This window comes from Callorhinchus milii, unplaced genomic scaffold (assembly GCF_018977255.1).
Source record: "Callorhinchus milii isolate IMCB2004 unplaced genomic scaffold, IMCB_Cmil_1.0 Scaffold176, whole genome shotgun sequence".
NCBI lineage: Eukaryota > Metazoa > Chordata > Chondrichthyes > Chimaeriformes > Callorhinchidae > Callorhinchus > Callorhinchus milii.
In genome coordinates this window covers 97832-107301 of record NW_024704917.1, presented here as the reverse complement: position 1 = coordinate 107301, position 9470 = coordinate 97832, and the positions used below count along the sequence as shown (strand labels likewise).

At 38.9% G+C, this 9470-nt stretch overlaps 1 pseudogene; it reads right to left on the bottom strand.

Annotated features, from left to right (window-relative positions):
- Nucleotides 1-4293: 4293 nt before the first annotated feature.
- LOC121851879 lies at nucleotides 4294-9217 on the bottom strand (annotated as a pseudogene).
- Between the last annotated feature and the right edge of the window lie 253 nt (nucleotides 9218-9470).

Below are 9470 nucleotides of genomic sequence, written 5' to 3'. Positions count from 1 at the left end.
TAAATTTTTGTAGTAATTTTTGTATTACTTTAGTATAATACATGTTAATTTTGATTCATATGTTTTTTTTTGACTTTATGTGAACGAAAAACACAAATTCGCCGTTTTCTCATTGAAAATAGGTAAATTTCAAAATATCACTGTCCTGGTCACAAAAGCAAAGTTTGTGGGGAATAATAACCATTTTCTATACTTTTTAGGCATAAGCAATTAAGAAATAATACTACTCAGGAACAAAAATTGTGTTACATAGTGTTTTCGAACACCAATTAGATTCCTTTTGCAAGGAATCAATTCTGCATTAACCACACGTACCCGTGAACATACAATGGACTTGTGAACATGCAAACAATGTTCACAAATACGTGTGGTTAATGCAGAATTGATTCCTTGCGAAAGGACTATTTGGTGTTTGAACATCTTAACACCTGTTTTATTGCAACAAAGGATCAAACCAATTCTTATTTTTCATACTTTGAAACTGCCAAAAAAAAGGTTCCATGATATGCTTGACGTTAAACTATATCAACTACAGCGACGTACAAACGGGTGCCCTTCCCAGATAGTGAACGACATTTTTATTTTAAAAGTGTGTTTATTATGTTATTATTGATTTGCTGAGTTGTAAAATAAATTGATATGAATGTTAATATACAATCTGAGAGCACTAACGAATTGTATGTGGATGGCTAAGGCTTTTAAGGGCACGTGTTTGCCAAGTTCCATACATCAGGTAAGTATATACCTTCGGAAATGCTACTCCATACAGATTTAAATTATATATTTTTGATTTGGGTAACCTTCCATCATATTCCAAATTGCGGCTTTTGTCCGAATTGAGAGATCTTTCCGTATTCATAACGGTTACAAACCATTACATTACGTGATTTTGGACAGCAGACTGAATAATTATTGAGAAAAGTAACGGCGTTACGTACAATGCCGTTGGTTTGAAAAAAAATAGGAATAGGTTTTACCCTTTCTGGCATTTAAACAGGTGTTAAGATGTTCAAACACCAAATAGAACCTTTTGCAAGGGATCATATCTGCATTAACCACAAGTACTTGTGGTGAACATGCAAACAAACATGATCTGATAATATATGCAAAGGTTTCTATTTGCTGTTTCAACATCTTAACACCTGTTTTATTGCCAGAAAGGGTGAAACCTATTCTTATTTTTTCATACTTTGATACTGGCAAAAGGTCCATTTTGTAGCTGCTCACCCGAGCTATAAATGTTCTGATTGCATTGTCTTTGTACTGTTCACCTTTTGGCGTTCTCTGGTTTGACACTGGTGAGACTAGGCCCTCAAGAAGTCTGTCTCAGGTGTAGATCAATCAGTTTCAAAGACAACGCATATATTATCAGAGCATGTTTGTTTGCACGTTCGCCTGTTTTATTGCCAGAAAAGGGTAAAACCTATTGTTTTTCATACTGGCAAAAAGGTCCCATTTAATTACGTGGTTATATGCAATTAAATTATGGTAACCAATAGGAAGGAATGCAAATGTAAAAGTGTGAGAAATAAATCCAAGCGTAGAGAGATGCAGACATTAGAACCAATAAGGGAACATGGGTAGGTTAATGAAAATTCAAACCGTGAAGAATTAGTCGATTCGGGTAGAACAGTATCGCTCGATGCAACGATGACAGATGGTCACTAATCTCCATAATCGAGGTTTTTAGGTTAGATCACGTAAATATAAATGTTTTTTTAAACCCGCCACCACCCGACACAGTAAGGTTTGTCACGTAAACAGAAGATGCCAATTCATTACTAGTACAGTACACCGGTGTGTTGGAGAGTAAATCCACAACATTTACAATTCGAATACGACGTTTCGTCAGTAATTACAACTAGCATCTTCAGGAGATAGCCAGATTTGTGGAGAAATCCTGTGTGCCCATCAGGTGCGAAGGCTGGTGAGGGGGGATTAGTGAATGCATATGAATTACAATGAATATTCATTACAAGCTGGGTTATTAATATGGTAATCAACATACACAATAAGGAGTGGCGGCAGCCATGAACTTGGGGCATGTCTCATTTACAGGTAACAGTGAGACAGACAATGGTTTCGCCAATATTAGGACTCATCTGTACAATGGTCACAAATGTACAGATTTAGCAAAGGCTGCGTCTGGGAATCAGATGCGGTCTGTACTATGGGGGCCAAATTAGCTTGGGGCTAATGCCAACAATAATCTTAATTGGTAAATGACGTAAAACAACCCATCATGAGCCCTAATGAGAACGACATTTGTCTCCAGTGGTCTCTGTCTCATTTGTGCCTGTCATTCACATTTACTCAACTTTATGTGATGGTGACCTAAGACAAAACCACAATGCAGTTCATGAACTAATGATGTTTTTTGCATAACGCGCATAGACTTATTTATGCACAGATTAATTGTAAATCACAGGATGCAGAACACAAATCGTGGAAACAAAAGTGGACAATAGAAGTGCTAGTGCCACTGTCGCCCTCCAACAATAACGGAGGACAGAAGGAGCGACGCTCACAACAACGAGCGGATCGTCAGACATCTAAAATGCAGCAAGTTGGCACAGTTGGGTGCCTCTTGCCAGCCTGAGTCGGTCCACCCGTGGCATCTGGGATCTGTCCCTTGACCTCCTGCCCCAGCGACCGACCCCTCGACACTTCACGTGGCCTCAAAGTGCACCTAGCCTGGCCCAGGCGCCGTGGTGACGTCACCGCCACTTAGTGGCGAACAGGCGGATGTTGGAATGTCACGATGTGTGCCGGCCTCGTTATTCGCGGTCCGTCACCGTGGTTATATTGTGATGGCACGACTGTAGTTGGCATAGAAACCGTTCTGCGGAGCTCTGTACGTTGCCACAAGGGGGCAGCAAATCACTACTCGAGTGGATGAGGGTTGTCTTAGGCTCCTTGCACTTGACTCCTGCTTTTAAATTACTGTAATTGACACCAATAATTGGAACCATCTTTTTGAATGACTACAACACAAGCAACATATCGTCAATGTATAAGATATCGTTGCTATATACGACCTAATTCTTCAAATGTATTGTACACAATGTGTGTACTGTGTAGATCTTACTGGATGTAAGGTCTGCACAGTACACAGGTTTTTTGGTTAGATCAAAACACATGTGTTTCATATCTATATAAACTTTATACCCTTAAAGTATATGCACGTAGGACCCATTAAAATGTGTTCCAGGTCTGGTTTTGTTTTTCTGTAACCTGCACCACGTTGCTTAATTCAATGCATCAACGATTCCGTTGCGCCAAAAAGAACCGTATTAAGTATACATTGGTGATGAGGCTTGCATAATTACAGCAGTAATTTCAGATTATATTTTAATTCAGTGACCATTGCAACATATCAAGTATATTCTTTATGATTTCGTATCCCAAAGATACAACTTTGATATAACTGAACTTAATTTAATAATGCAACATACTGGGTTAGCCAAGATTATAAATATATAGCTTTCGGCATTAATTACCAGCCTTCACAGGCCTTAACATGTATTGAGATTAAACGTGCATTCTTCTTCAGAGAGAGTGATCAATCACATCAAGGAAACATAGTCCCCCATACCAACTGCATGGGGTATCATGGACCAACTTACTGCCCACAAATACAGATGAAAAAAGCCTTTTAAGTCTCGTATGAATGTATTTTGTCCATTACATTATTTCAGTTCATCAAATTGGTTGGAACCAGAGGAAAATGGTTTCTCCTACGCACATGATAAATCCACGAATTTAACCACATCTGTCTGAGAAAGGATGCTTTTCTAGAACAGCTGGTGGTCATTACTGGTTTACAACTTTTAATCTTTAAGCAGCATTTTAAGTAAAAACTCAATTTAAGCCACTGGATTGGATCATCTAAAGACGTTAAAAGGACACCCACACAAAGACGAATCAAGACTGTCACTTTAATGCAATGGAACCAACCAGTAATTTTCAATTAGCACAATAGTTATAAATCCATAAACAGTGCTTATGTATATACAATACTTCTGTATGTACTGCTGGCAAACAACATGTTCTTGTTATGCAATATGTAGTGATCACACTGCATTAAAACAGAGGACGAAGCTAAAAATGATATATAATTTTATTGGTCATGTTACAACCCAGGATGCAAAAGTATGGCTACTGTGTTTTGTAATTTTAAATATCTGTTTCTTTTATCACTGACAGATTGCATTATGGTGTTTAGGTTTAGATGTTTTGTTGTAATTATAACCAAGGAATGCAACCGTTGAAAAATAATTACATAGGATTGTTCTAGTCCTCTGTTAGTCCCTCTAGAATGGTCTTAAAGGAAAATGGTGCAAATTTGTAGCCCGATCCTTGGTAGAACTTGTTCTGGAACTCAACCCTGTTGTGAACACACAAACCACGTAAAATGCAGGCTTTATTATTTTGAAATCGCATTGAGTCTAAACTATGAGAATCTTGGTTGGTATGCCATTATTGTTTACTTACTAATGTCAGATGAAGATGATATTGTGGGATGTTAAAATTATTTAATTCAGTAACAGTGCAGGGACCTTAATTTAGCATTCCTCATGAATAGCACTAAGAAGTTTTTGCAAATTAATATAAATAATAACAAAAATAAATCTAGTGTAAACTATATAAAACTACAATACAGATGAGATGACATTGTGAAGATGTATCTAATAATTATTGAAGGATGATTTTGGTATTTGAAATGAAAGCAACTGCATACTGTTGAAAATAGAATGAGCTTAATTTGATGTTTAGAATGACAGTATTTCATAGAGGGGCAGGAAGACTTTGGTGACAGCTATATATATTTTAAAAAAATTACACCATTATGCCGACTTGTATGTATGTGTGTGATCAGTTACAGACATTGTAGCATACCAGTGCAGACGAAGTGCATGCAAGAAGGCAGAGAGACCCTCCATTACGAGCAGGATGGCAATTGTGAGCACAGCGAAGGCTGCGAAGATGAGGAATATCCCCACGCAGCCTTTAAAGCTGTTTTTGTGCAGCCCAATGTGCAACACCATGTGCCAGAGAACTTCTGAAAGCTCTATACACGAGCACATACACCCACGCACACGTACAAAATAAATAAAAACTGATATAAAATGTTCCTTAGCAAATCCTCCTTTATAGTTTACATAGTCTAGGAAATTGGTTACGTTTTACTAAAACAAGGCCCTTACCTCATGTTTGTGTAAATAGTTTAAATGATTTGTCATGAAGGATAATTATATTTTAATATTGTAGTTTTCTAACACACAATGCATCACAAAGTAATTCACAGTGCTGTATATGTGTACCATGTTGTGCTGTATAGATAAAGGTGCAGCTCTGCAATTTCTTGCTCACACCACTGCTTGGGGAAGGGCCTCCACAAACGGAGTTCTAAAATACCCTCTCCAAATATGGTTTTATTTGCTCTACATTACAATACAGCAAAGTCTTTTGTTCTTTTCAAAGAACCAAAGAGTATGGATTCCTGCAGTCACGAAAGATTCAAATCAAGATACAATACAGCATTTATCAATATAAAACAATTACATACGGAGATGTACTTAAGGCATATCCACAACCTGCATGTGCCAGGCTGAGGGCCAGAGACGCAAGTAAGAAGCTGTGTTGGAGATGCAGCCCAGGCAGTACTCGATGGTGTGGATTGCTTGGTGCACAAACTCATCAGCAAAGTTGAACTCCTGGCACAAGACAGGAATGATCATGAGGTTTATTTTTCCTAGATTTTCATAATTGTACTATAAAAACTGTTTTAATTGGATGAAAACATCTTAAAGTAAAAAACGCAATGCAGGACCCTCCTGAAAAAGGGTCTTACAACTCTGTGAGTCTTCCTGTATAAATAAGTATATTTTTACGAGTATATTAATGACAGAGAACAAAATGAAAGGTGTTTGAAAAGGCCCGCAAACGTAAACTGGGCAATGTGGTCATACTTCACCTCATCATGCCCATGCCCATGCCCCCCATCTCTTTCATGCTCCCCGTTCTCTCCGTCGTCATGTTCAGTGTTCTTTGTAGGAGCATTTGCACCTCCACTTCATCTCCATTTGCCACAGTCCTGTATGAAACATCCCTTACCTGGGCAGCACATACACACATTGTTGTCCATTGCAAGTTGCTGCATGCGTCAAATACATTGTTTTTCATAACAGCATGTTCACACAAGTCTGCGAGCACATAACTGCACATGTGGGCATGAGTATCAGCAAGGGTGCACACATATTGGCAACTCGTGTGTACCTGCACACATACTTGCACATATATTGGCACGCTGGCAAACAGCAGCACAATTTTCTTTGATAAACCAAAAAAACAATCCTTGTTCAAAAAGATTCTTTCAATGTTATTTGTATTTCAAAGCTTTTGGAAAACTTATCTAAAGGGAATCCCTTAGATTTTTCCACAATGCTATGGTTGTTTTCTGTATAAACAGGGATGACAAAATGTCCTTTTAAGATATTCGGTCGGGTCCAACAGGAAGACAGACTCACGTGACGATTTGACTTGCGATGCTTGGCTCTCAACACAAAGGGCTTGATAAGGAGCATCCAGGGCACGGTTATCACAGCCAAAACCACGAGGAAAGTCTGAACTTCTTGCTGCAAAAGACAAAAACACGTGTGGAGGTAATTTAAACTCTGTAAAGCTTGGATTTTATACAAGGGTGTTTGCACAACCCGTGTACGTTGTTTATATATATATTGGCCAGTGTTTGTAATAAGGGAATAAAATAATACATTGTGTACTTTCCTCTCCTCTAGATCTACCATGACTTTATCCTAATGTGTGGAAGATGGTTGATAGAAATGCAAGTCACATAGGGTTGGCCACATGTCCACACCTGGCTGTTGTAGAGAAATGGGGGCGAATCCTCCCCGTAGCTGAAGAGGAACATGTTGATAAAGTGGATGAGGATGCTTGGTGCTGCCTGGGAGTTGGCTGCACCAAACACGCACCACTTGTACACGATCATGATCAATAGGTAGCCGAAGAGTGCCAGCATGAAGATCATTTCTGGGATGAATTGCAGTACAACGTTCTCTGGCTGATGGAAGAAACTGTGCATGCGACAACCAGTGAAAAACATCGGTCGTTCTCACAAAGTGTTGCACAGTTTTAAGTGAAATACCTCCCGCATAAAAATTCACTTTGGATGTTGTCTGAGTAAAAAAGTAAAAACACTTTTGGTCAATTATAAGATTTGAAAATTTTCAATACATTAGAGCGTGACTGAAAAGGAATATGCAATGATGTTGAAATCATCAGTGCGTGTAACCCTTTGAAAGCCCTGATAAGCTGCGTGTTTTAGAATTCCACATAGAAAGTATGCAAAATTCATCCCATATTACGTCAACAGACCTCGTCAAAACTGGAGCTCATACCTCTCCCGAGAATGCATTAGACACTGATAAAATCACGTCTTTACCTCCAGCCGCTTATAGTATTGTGATGATAGTGTATTGTTGTCAAAAAATGACATGCCTGCAAGGTATACAAATCCTATCAATATTAAATAAACCTGTAGGATATTCCCAATATAACATAGGCTTTTGCGACCAAAAAACATATCAGGATATTCCTAGTGTGCCCCTTCCATAAGTACTTTGTTTAAAATAGTTTCAAGTGACATTAAGCAAGCCACTTCTTTACGTGAGATGCAAGAGTTATATTAGCATGACGCAATTATGCAGGAAAGTGGGAACCTCACGTATGGTTGAAAAGCCCCAGTACCACTCCAAACGTCATCTGGATAATACCCAGGATGACGGACATCTTCATCTTGTACGAGTTTAAGAAAGTCAGCTTGTTCACAGCCACATTCCATATCTGTAGAAATTAGAAACTCAAATGTTGTCACCGCAAACCCACACAGAAAGGGGTAGGAGGAGCTTATTATGTGGCATAAAAGGGGGATAGATGTGTGGAGAATCGCAATATGTTGTGGATCAACTACCATAAGTGTGAAATTCCTCAATGCATCCTCAGTGCAGGTGAGGTGCATATGAATGTGATGGAAATCCATTAGCGCACAGATATATATTTATGGATTGCAAGGGCCAAGTATAGTGTTGGAAATAATGAAAAATGCTCAGCAAACGAACACGGTTTTCCACATTGCAGTTTAAATCTTGTCGTGTACTTGCAGTGTGCCAATTACTGTTATGCTCTTAAAAAATATTTTAATGTAAGGTATACCGATGAATGTGCAAAACTTCTGTTGGATTTGGATACAAACCATTGAAATGAGAGCACTCTTTCTGAACATTCCAGAATAATAATGTAGACGAATAAATACATAGCTAAAACAAAAAACACTTAAATAATTCGTAAAAATGCATGTACATTTGTCAAAATTACTTTAGCTTGATATTTATATAAAATCATGTGTCATCGACTCATTAATGGTGATGAGAGAAAAGCAGGTATGCAGAGCTTTTAAGTATAGGACTCAGTGATATATGAGTACATGTTTGTTTCTTGAACTCAGTCTTGGGCATGTGCAATCAGCTGAAGAGTAGATTGTGAGCTGTTCATGGTAAACAGTAGTGTGGAGCTGGGCATAGCATGAGGTGAGTATGTGTTGTCGTTGAGACTCACGGGTCAAGGCCAAAGGGATACGGCTGGCCAGAATAAACTCCAGGGATAGCAGGATCCAGCTGAAGCACGCTGGAATGGTGTAGAGTATGATTTCTGTCAGGGACAAAGCACAGATCAATAGGGCAACGTGCACTTCGACACTTGTAGCAATACTAATAAAATGTCTACAATTACAAATATACCACCTTAAAAAACATTACAACCCTTTAAAATAAAGTGCACAACCTCACATTCTGGCTTTAGTATTCTGTCAATATCAAACGCAGTAAAATAGCACATACATTACTTTGTCAAGTAAGATTGCTTTAAGTTATTCTGAAAAAATACCGTAGGCTAGACATTCTATTTAACGTGTCAAGGAAGTGAGTAGTTTTCTAGATTTAATTATACTGTAAATCACTTTCACGAATCAGCCCCAAATGTCATCTCCCATCATTTTCTCGTTATACTGTCCTTGGTAGCGGCGTTCAAAGTCCAGTATATCCTGGTGGAAGCGCTCGCCTTGCTCCTCCGAGTACGCTCCCATGTTCTCCTTGAATTTATCAAGATGAGCATCAAGGATATGGACTTTGAGGGACATCCTACACCAGAGTCTCAACCAGCTCCACAGTTTTCGACCTTGTGATTGCCCAGGAAGCCACGAACCACTGCGACAAAGCTGTCCCAAGCTCCTTTCTCCTTACTAGTGAGCTTCTTGGGGAATTCATTGCACTCCAGGATCTTCTTTATCTGTGGTCCGACGAAGACACCGGCTTTGACCTTTGCCTCAGACAGCTTAGGGAAGAAGTCTTGAAGGTACTTGAAGGCTGCCGACTCCTTATCTACAGCTCTGA